At 34.4% G+C, this 8,626-nt stretch overlaps 1 non-coding gene across 1 annotated transcript; it reads right to left on the bottom strand.

Moving 5' to 3' along the window:
• Nucleotides 1–6,074: 6,074 nt before the first annotated feature.
• LOC126505881 (U1 spliceosomal RNA) lies at nucleotides 6,075–6,234 on the bottom strand. Its single transcript, XR_007592994.1, has one exon. It is a non-coding gene; the product is annotated as a U1 spliceosomal RNA (small nuclear RNA).
• Between the last annotated feature and the right edge of the window lie 2,392 nt (nucleotides 6,235–8,626).

The raw sequence follows: 8,626 nt of genomic DNA, 5'->3' as shown, positions 1-8,626 counted from the left end.
GGCGGTGGGGAAGAGACAGAAATCTTTAATAAATAAATAAATAAATAAATAAATAAATAAATTAAAAAAAAAGACAACAATAGGAGATCAAGAGGATTCAAATTGGAAAGGAAGAAGTCAAACTTTCACTATTTGCATATGGTATAGTATATATAAGTGACCCCAAAACTCTACTAGGGAACTTCTACAGCTGATAAATACCTACAATATATTATGTGGCAGGATACAAGATCAACTCAAAAAATCATTTTTTTTCTATATGCAAATGATAAAGAAGCTGAGAAAGAAATTAGAGAAAGATCACCCTTCACAATAGCCACAAATAGCATAAAATATCTTGGGGTAACAATAACCAAAAAAAATGAAAGACCTGTTTGACAAGAGCTTTCCAATTTTAAAAAACAAATAAGAAGTGTGCATACCATTATTTGATGAGGGATTCCCCTCTGTATACTGTGAATACCATTGGTAAATAAAGAAAACCGTCTTGGTCCTGCACAGGGAATAAAAGTAGGTAGGGAAAATTAAACTGAATGAAGGAGGAGTTAGGAAGAAATCATGGAGTTGCTGACATGCTGAAACTTTGCTGGTAGGCCATGACCTCATGGTGATGCACAGATTAATGGAGATGGGTTAAATTAAGATGTAAGAGTTAACAAATAAGAACCTAGAGCTAATGGGCCAAGCAGTGATTTAAATAGTACAGTTTCTGTGTGATTATTTCAGGAGTCTGGGAAGCTGGGAAACAAATAAGACGTCTCAGTATAACAATTATTTCACTTGTAATTAAAACACAAAGGAAATACAATTTAAGTAAAGGATAAGTATATAAATGTACAAAAGGAGAAAATGGAAACATTAGTAGATTTTATGAAGGTTTACTGAATATTCAGTTGAAACTAAGCTTCAGAAAAACCTTGAATAAATTTAGTAGTCACTGGTATGCCAGGCTATTATTGACCAGATTGAGCTGATGTCACATTGAACAAACTTCACTTTCAGGTTGTTTCAGATTCCATATCCCCTTTTTTTAGGAGAGGGTGAGACAGGGTTTCTCTGTAGCTTTGGAGCCTGTCCTGGAACTAGCTCTTGTAGACCAGGCTGGCCTCGATCTCACAGAGACCCACCTGCCTTTGCCTCCCATGTGCTAGAATTAAAGGCATGCACCACCACTGCCCTGGCCATATTCCTTTTACGTTCTTCAAATTCCTAGTTTTACTATCGTGTGTCCTGTTGCCCTGACTATTCAACTTTATTCACCTGTTTTCTATTATCTTTCTCAAAACTTAGCTCCAAATTTTACCTCACACATGAAATTCCCTCTTTTTGGACATCTCTCTGCTTTCTTTGCACATCTCCAACAATTTATTCTCCTTTGATTGTGTATCTGCCAATTTGCTTCCTTAAGTGTGCTTTTACATGCTCATGTGTGCACATGTGAATTGGGTGTCAATGTTTTGTATAAATGCTACCAAGGCAACTTCTGAAAGACTGTTTCTACTTTAACAGAAAAGCTCCTGCAAGGCGGGGGAAGGGACTCTGATGACAGACAAAAAAAAAAAAAAAACCCTCAACAAATGTCGAAGCATGGACTGTTGGACTGTGGTAACAACAATTTTAATTATTACTGTAAAAACATAATTAGCACTTGTAGATCACATTAGGGCTTAATAAAAGCTTTCAGATACAGCAGTTCATACACCTATTATTCCATAATATATGCTTTACTGCAGTTTATTGACAATTAAAGTGTATAATAGCAATGATTTTTATTTAGCTTTGAAGTGTGTGGATTTCTTTTGTATTTATTCATGGAGGTAGCTTGGAAATTCATAACATTTCCAAGTAATAGTATATCATTTGGAAGGCTTCAATACAATATGCTTCTCTACTTAGCTTGCATTCTGTACAGACTATCTACCTACGTTCAACTTTCTATTTTAAGCCAGACTTTTCTTCCATCCTTACTTGACAACATCAAATATTTCAGTATTAAAAGTTTGAATAAGGCATGGTTTCTAGTGTCTCATTCTCTTTTCTTTGTTTTCCCTAACAGGCTACAGACTAATCAGAAAGCTAACTGGGAAATGCTAAAAAGCAAACAAACAAACCATGGGACTGGCTTATCTGAACACCTGACAGCAAAAACTGACATTTGATGATGGAAAGATTAGAGGGGGAAATGCTTTCAAAATTTAGCCTAGAGGAATTAGAAGATAACTAATTATTGATATTCTACTGCTACTATGATTACTAATAACCTTCCAAGGAAACGAATAAATGTTACAGAACCTAAAACTAAAGGGAGTGGAATACAATTATATTTTCAAATGATACTTTGTTAAGTGGGATAGAAAATTCTTAAACAATCTTTTCCTAATGAGGAACAGCTATACAGTTTTAGGCTCCTCTTAGAAAATGTCCCTAAGGGGGCTAGAGAGGTAGCTCAGTGATTAAGAGCATTTGCTGCTTTTACAGAAGATCCCAATCCAGTTCCCAGCACCTTTATTGGGTCCAGGGGAGTCTAATACCATGTTCTGTTGCATACACATCTGCATGCATATATGCACATTACACACATACACAAAAATTTTGAAAAATTACTAGGAGCAAAAGAAGAAATGTTTATTTTTAAGTAATAAATGAGCTCCTGGTTGAGAACCCCTAAATAATGTCAATTTAGAGCTGCATTCCTTGTCATTCTATGTCATAAGCAAATCAAACAAATGTTGAGTGGCACAACATCTCTTAATGTCTCTAACCCTCAGTGGGTAGAATGTCTGGCTTTGGAAGAAGGGAAGGCTATGAGTCCTGGGGTCTCTGGTGGTTAGCTTTCATTCTCAGCTTGACACAATCTGCAATCACCAAGAGAGTCTCAATGTGGCATTTGCTACAGTATACGTGCTTGGGCAGAATTGTCTTAAGTAATGAATGAAAGAATACCTAGCCAACTGTGGGTAGCACCATTCTCAAGTAAGGAAACTATAGAAGAGTAATGAAATCAACTTGACCACAAGCAAGCAGGCAAATGACCACGTACACATTCCTCTCTCCCCAATCTTGACTGTGACTGTGATGTGACTGGCTGTTTTCCATTACTGATGCCCTAAATTCCCCAGGGTTAGGAACTATTATCTGGAACTGTGAGCTGAAATAAACCCTGTCTCCCTTAACTTGCTATTCTGTCAGAGCAACAGAAATAAAACTATTGCAGGGTCTCAGAAAAAGCACTAGAATATCTTAAATAATAGTCTTATCTAATATCCAAGTTTTCTTAGAATCTTATTTCTAAACAGTTGATAAACTTCACATATTTTAGAGGTTTTGTTCAATAGTGCTGGGGATTGAACTTGGGGATTATGGGCATTAGACAAGTGCTCTGTCATTAGTTTACATTCCCAGGTACAGGCTTTAAACCTCAAAAGACAGACTACCTTGTGTTTCCTCTTTTACGAATACGATAAAGTACTATATTTATTCACTCTATTGCACTCTTACTTAACAATAAATCCTGTTGTTTTTATCAGTGTACAAAATAAGTCTAATTGTTTTACATATTTACTGGAGAAAAGCCTTTGCCTCTATTTACTCTAAACTTATGTCATTTAAAGTTTTATTATTGTTGTTTGTTGTTGAGTCAGTTTCTCAGGGTGTTGCCCAAATTGGACTCTTATCCCCTTCCCTCAGTGTCCCCAAGAGCTGAGATTTCTTTTTTGCACAACCTCATGAAGCTTACAAAAATGTCATTTACTAAAGAGATAAAACATTTATAAACTATACAATTTACATATTCTTGTAATAAAAAAATTCTAGAAGTGAGATTGCTAGGTCAAAGGATATTGATACTTTAGTTTGGATAGAGAGCTAAAAATTATCTGAAAACTTATAGCGACATAAATAACCTCACAAATGGGTTTACTTTTTATTGATTTTATTGCGCTATAAATTTTTCTCTGCTACCCTCCCTTTCTTTCCCCTCTCCTTCAACCCTTTCCATGGTCTCCATGCTCCCAATTTACTTAGGAGATCTTGTCTTTTTCTACTTCCCATAGATTAGATCCATGTGTGTCTCTTAGGGTCATCATTGTTGTCTAGGTACTCTGGGATTGTGAATTGTAGGATGGTTTTCTTTGCTTTATGTCTAAAAGCCACTTATGAGTGAGTACATATGATATTTGTCTTTCTGTGTCTGGGTTACCTCACTCAATATGATGTTTCCTAGTTCCATTCATTTGCCTGCAAATTTCAAGGTGTCATTTCTTTCTGCTGTGTAGTACTCCATTGTGTAAATATACCACATTTTCCTTATCCATTCTTCGGTAGAGGGGCATTTAGGTTGTTTCTAGGTTCTTGCTGTAACAAATAATGTTACTATGAACATAGTTGAGCATGTCCTTGTGGTACGATTGAGCATCTTTGGGTACATACCCAAAAGTGGTATTGCTCAGTACTGAGGTAAATAATTTCCTAAATTTCTGAGAAATTGACATATTGATATCCAAAGGTGCTGTACCAATTTGCACTTTCACCAGCAATGCAGGAGTCAGACATCTCTTAATGTCTCTAACCCTCAGTGGGTACAGTGTCTGGCTTTATATTTTACACTAACATAAATTATGCAGTCGAGTTTCCCAACATTTACCCCACATCCTCTCCAGCATATGTTAAGGAACATACCTAAACATAATAAAGGCAATATACAGCAAGCCAACAGTCAATATCAATATCAAACTAAATGGAGAGAAACTTATAGCAATCCCTTTGAAATCAGGAAGAATACAGGGTTGTCCACTCTCTCCATATATATTCAGTATAGTACTTAGAATCTAGCTGGAGCAATAAGAGACGACAAAAGGAAGTCAAGGGGTTACAAATAAGAAAAGAAGTCAAAAACCCTCACTGCTTGCTGATGATATGATAGTTTACATTAGCAACCCAAAAATTCTACTAAGAAACTTTTGCAACTCATAAACACTTTCAGTAATGTAGCAGGATACAAGATTAACTCAAAAAAAATCTGCAGCCCTCCTTTACACAAATGATAAATGGACTGAGAAAGAAATCAGTGAAACATACAGGCTTATATGTGAACTACTTTTTTAAAAAAATCTCTGCCAAAAGAGTAAATAATAAGGACTCAGACCATTGACAAATTTCTAGGTTAAATGACAGAACAAACAAGATTGATTTTGTAGCTCTCAGGTGGCAAGCACTGCTGAGTTGCATTCATACTTAAGAATCACATGAATTTTCTTTTCTGCTCTTAATCTCTAATCCCTTGTTTTAAACCTAGATATTGGAACTTTTCCTCATTCTTAATAATATACTAATTAATTCAAAGCATTCTTTTCCAGTTTTTAATCTGAATTTTCACTTTCTGTTTGGGTGATTGTTACTCAGCAATACTTCCTATAGAAGAAGAAATATATTATTGTAACTTAAAAATTGTTACTTCCATACTGTAACATTTTAAAGAAATTCTAAAGAGAATTTTCCTCAATAAGTTTTATATTTTATTTTCATAAATTTAATCACTTCATGATTGCACAGTTTATTTGGTAAAAATGTAAATGTGACTATTAGAGATTCTAGTCAGAACAGCTAGCATCAAGAAAACAAATAAATGTTGGCAAGGATGTGGAAAAAATTGTACATTGGTCGTGTGGGCCAACTATTCTACATTAAATAGAAATTACCATTTATTACATTTTAAACTATATGTGGCTCTATATGTCACATTTTAAATTTCTATCCATTTGTACTCTTAAATTTTGATAGCAATATTACTCTGATTTCAGTTTTCTCAGCTTTGTGACTGGCTAAGTATGCAAAAAAATATTCAGACCTTAAAGATCTTTCATTTTTGAATCACCATTTCCATTAATTTTTCCAATGTAAGCTTTTAAATCAAAATTTCAGTCTCAAGTAGTTTATAGAAATTGTTTTAAATTCATTGATTAATTTCAGAACATAATCTGGTCTATGATATTGAGGCTTCCTCTAGATGCACACAGTAGGTATAATGTCCCTCTCAAAGGATTATCGAACATCTCTAGATATAAATTCTTTTCAGGAGAGAGGGAGGATACAGGCCCTCACTAACACAAATTATGCAGTCCAGTTTTCCGCATTTGGGGAAATCACAGGGTTCAGCACATCCAGAGTGCAATGGATAAGCCTCTCCCTAGGAAAACCACCTTCATAATCATGGTATCTCACCTGCCAGGTAAGCATCCTTAGATGTAAATCTTAAGCTTATTTTTTATTTGTTTCTGTTTTAATTAGCTTCTCTGTGGTTTATTGATTACCCTCTCTTGATTATACACGTTTTTCTGAATATTTTCAGACATTTTCTGGAATTATCAGAGTATAGGTGATTACTATCAGCAAATAAGACAATAAATTTATAGTCACATCTAAACTGTTTAATTTTACCACATACCTTTGTGGGGTTTTTTTTGCATTGAATAGCATTTCTAAAGTACCAACAGTCTGTCAAAGTCAAATCAGCATGAAAAATATGTAAAAGTCACCTAGAAGTCAATGAAATTATGATTCATAAGTTTACTTTAAAAAATTTGAAGAAAAGGATATACCACAAAGAAAGTCATCAAATTAAATGTTGATAGAAGTAACTAGAAAATACTACAACATTCTAACAAAGTAGGGATTTCAGCCATTCAGTAGAAAATGCACAAAACTGATGGAGATTCACAAAGCAGAGAAAGAGGTATTATAAACATGAAACAATACTCAATGTCATTTCCACACAGCAGTTACAAACCATGACTGTGTATCTCTTAACCACATACCAAAAGTTTTAAGAAACACTTTGGTACATTGCTAGCAACATATAGTAAATATCATTGTTGGAAAGAATCCTAGAATATAAACTAAGATTAATTCCTACCTCATTCATAGTCTTAAACTTTATTGAATCTCTACCTATAAAGAATAGCAAATTGTGTCTAGTACTTGATGCAAAGCTATTGATTATCTACTTCTCTTTCATCAGTCCTGTTTCAGTAAAGAACATGTCATGAATCAAACTGTGTAGACCAGAGCAGGCAGTGCCCAAAGAAAAGGTCTACATGTGAATAATTACCCTAACAGACAGGAAATATGATAAAGTAACTGGAGACAATGAAAGATCTATTCCTTGCTCACAAGGCAGATACTGAAAAAAAATATGAATGATATTATTATCTTAGGGTTTATTTTTCAGTCACTGGTAGTATGCATATATATCTTCAAATCTCTAAACAACATCATTCATTGTCAATAGATATTCTGTCTCAAGAAAAGATCTGTTGTTTATAAATTCTTTGGTCTGGGCTTCTGACTAATAGAATAGTCTACGTAGAAGCACTAAATTCTTTAAAATACTTCAAATACGGATTCAAAGTTTAGGATTCCTGCAGCTGATTCCCTGCTTATTTATACCTAAAACACAGGAAACTGTTTTCTTCACTTGAGTTGCATTGCTAAAGTGGTCCTTCGCCTGTCTTCTTTTTTAACAATCTGCTAATTTCTATCACGCTTTTTCAATAGTTGTGCACAGCACAGTAATTACTGCATTAAGAACTTTTGTGACATCATCTAATGTTTAGATGAGAAATTCTTTTGACATAGAAGTTTCTGTGTGTAAAGTGTCTAATAACAGAAGGTACACTTTCAAAGGTGAGTTATACAATTCTACAGTGCATCTCTAGATACACAGATGTTGATTATAACTATAGCACAAGGTATGCTTGTGTAAAATTCCATGACAACCTCTTTGACTCTAGAGGTGTATTATCCTTCTCTCCTAAGGTTTGCTTTTTTTCTTTGTTGTCCCCTTTGCTTGTGGTGCTATTGTTTTTATAATGTAAAACTTCCTTGCACCAATAGTATGGAAAGGGCATCATAAAAATATCAAGCAGTAACACTTAAGTAATAATCGCCCTGATGAGTTATAGCAGAGCTTGCTAAAGAAGGGCACAAATGTTCACAGTAACAGTTAATGTGCAATAAAGTGCCCCAAATTTATTGTGGCTTTAATTGTCTTGCTGTGAATTACATCATTTATATGCAATGTGGCTGGTTAAGACAGCATTTGATCCTGAACAATCCATGGTTGACATCCACATCCCTAAAGACCTGCTCACTCCCCATTAAAAACAAGCTATTGAGCAACCTGTCCTTAGAGAAACTTATTTGTCTGTTAAGTTTATGGATAATGCAACCAGTTTAATGGCAGATATAGCATATTAATATAAAAATCATTATAATATATCATCTACTGATTTGTTAAGAGGTCCAAGATTTCTTAAAATGAAAGGAAGTAATTCTTTGTGGTTAATCTTGCTTTTAAGGGCTGTTACTGTCTGGATTTAAGCCATCCATCACTATGGCTATTTTTAAAGCAGAAGCTTTTAAAAAGGCTGATGACAAATGCCTAATATTGATGTTTAGACTATAGAACTTGGAGCATAACCTCCTTTTCTTAGCTCATTTTTTATAATTGCGCATTCTATAGAGTTCACATTAGCCCTAATTAAAGCATCTGCTTTCACTTCTAAAGTGCCTGGCATGTCATATAAGCAGACTATTTTCTTAAACCAAGTGAACAAACACATTGATTAGA

This window comes from Alexandromys fortis, unplaced genomic scaffold (assembly GCF_014885135.2).
Source record: "Alexandromys fortis isolate MF-2015 unplaced genomic scaffold, M_Fortis_MF-2015_v1.1 scaffold_4, whole genome shotgun sequence".
In the NCBI taxonomy this organism is placed as follows: domain Eukaryota; kingdom Metazoa; phylum Chordata; class Mammalia; order Rodentia; family Cricetidae; genus Alexandromys; species Alexandromys fortis.
The sequence above is the reverse complement of the archived record's forward strand: the minus strand, read 5'-3'. Positions and strand labels throughout refer to the sequence as shown.